This window comes from Atta colombica, unplaced genomic scaffold, assembly GCF_001594045.1.
Source record: "Atta colombica isolate Treedump-2 unplaced genomic scaffold, Acol1.0 scaffold12, whole genome shotgun sequence".
NCBI classification, from domain to species: Eukaryota; Metazoa; Arthropoda; class Insecta; order Hymenoptera; family Formicidae; genus Atta; species Atta colombica.
The window spans coordinates 5,174,932-5,177,366 of NW_017259206.1; the positions used below are offsets into that span (position 1 = coordinate 5,174,932).

Sequence of the window (2,435 nt, forward strand, 5' to 3'; positions counted from 1 at the left end):
ACGTTTCCGTCTTTACTCCGATCGGTGTATCCTGTTATATCGCACGAACGGCGTATACAACGCAATTCGTGTGTGTTTGCTTGGCGTTCAGGCTCATTGTGTCGCCTGGGTATTGATCGAAGTCGCTTTAGACAAGAAAAGCGACAACACGGGCGATAAGAGATGAGGCAAGTATTGAAATATGGGAGAAAAGCGTAAATAGTTCTCTAGGGAAAAAAGGAGAGGAAAAACTGCGAATTGTGTTTGCCGAGGAGCAAACATGTTTGAACAAATGTCTTAGCGGTGACCCAGATGATAGAAGACTAACTTTTAACGTTTTTCTCGCGTCGGTTAAAGTAATTCTTCCGACATTCATCGATGTAATTTTAAGGATTCATGAGAAACACGAAAACATAACGAAAACTTTTGTCCCATTTTTATGTTAAAAATGAATTAGCAGTTTTCGTATATTTTTTAATGCTTTGTCTTTTTTTTTTCTTTTTCTTTCTTTGCGTGAAATTGTATTGTTGGAACGATACCGATTTTTGTTTTTGCTACGCGAATCGATAAGCAATCATCGAGAGTTATTTTTGAACGTTTGATACGTTGATGCACGATTAAACCGTAATAAGGTTAATTGAGTCTACTCTATGATCTTGATGATGAAGTGAACCTTCAACGGAACTGTTTGGGCGGATCTTTCGCATTTTGAGCTGCCGCATAGCTTCTGCATGATTCGATGCTATGATAAACGAGGCTTCTTCGTCAATGCACTTCTCACAAATGTAACGTTCCGATGTTCCCTTCATGCATCGATTTTCGATCGTTACATCTTAGAAAAACGTTCAGATAAGATTCGACGTTCAAATAAGATTTTATAGGCGCATTAAAAACTAGTCTCAAAAATTCATAGACTATATATCTGTCGTATGACGAAACAATGAAAGCTTAAAAGAAAGAGATGTAAAATAATAAATATGAAATTTAATATAGTCCATAAAATAATAATAATGCCTGCGTTCAGCGGATTCAACAGTTGAGTGAGCGCTCGTTGTTATTGGTGCATTCTTTTAGATCATCCATCAGCATTTTAAATCCAGAAGAATAGCAACGAACGCCATTAATAAAATTTAGTACTAGAACTGTTGATGATCCTATTTTGACTCTGCTAATCATTTTAATATTTTTTTCTATATTTCAAAATATATTCTATATTTGAAAATTTGTAAATATAAAATTAATAACTCTAATGATACAATAAATATATAAATATATACAATAATATTAAAATAATATTAAAATAACTTTTTTTATTGTTAAAAGTAAACGTAAAAATACCAAAGGATACATTATTTAACGAATTTTAAATATAAATTTGTTTTACACGAATTTAAATTGGTAATTTACATATTATGTCACCATGCTGCAATTTACGTTTTGTTGTTTCAAAATAACTCCTCGATTTATTGCTTGTAATCGTTTAATGTGTATTTTTCACATATTAATTTTGCGCTGATTTACAATTTCGATCTCTGTTTCTATCTCATAATATTAAATAATCTATCAACTCTGTGATAGAGATAATTCATGAGAGAACTCTGTGAATTCATTCCTTTATCTGAGAATGTTAATTTACGTGCGAAAAATTCGGATTGCTGCTCGTACGTTGTTCGAAATTAATTTTATGGGAGGAGATACGTACACGCGTTTTCTCACACGAATTCGCAATATCGTATGTTAGGCGGTTGGCACTGTTGCAAGCTTCCGCACTGAATAGCTCTATATTGTGACGATCGATGTGTCAGTTTTATCGCACATATATTCTTGTTCTACGATTAATAATGGAGCAAATCAATCAATTTTCAGAGAGTGAGTAAATCATGAAAATGATCACACCGCACACAATAATCTCGCACATTTATTTACCATAAAATTAGTCTCTTAATTAATATAATATCAGATTAATATAATATGCTAATATATTAATATGTCTAATTAATATGTATAATTTCACATTTTATAATTTTATGTATAGAATAATTATCTAAATATTTATCTCGTACAGATTTATTTTATCTTCTTTTGATAATATCATGTTAAATTAGAATTTAATTAAATTGAATTTGCGTATTTTCCAATTTATAAATAATGATTGTTTTAATAGAAATATTTGAAGTGTTGAAAGTTAAAGATCACGAGATTGATGTCTATGTTACGTATGGATAGAAAGCTAGTCACAAAGTAGTATTTATGTTAATACATTCTTGCATATTTGCGATAATCAGAGTCTATATATTGAATCTCTGAGTTTTGTCACGCTATTTTACTAGATATATATATCTTTCACCATATTGTTAATGAACATTTGTTTAGATAAACATTATATTTATTTTAAATAAATATAATGCATTAGCATGAATATAATATGCTACTTTTGACGCATATATATATATATA

The 2,435-nt window shown here is 30.3% G+C and overlaps 1 protein-coding gene across 3 annotated transcripts in view; it reads left to right on the top strand.

Moving 5' to 3' along the window:
• LOC108694429 (14-3-3 protein zeta) overlaps nt 1–2,435 on the top strand; it is a 69,595-nt gene that overhangs the window by 54,720 nt on the left and 12,440 nt on the right. The window lies entirely within an intron of this gene.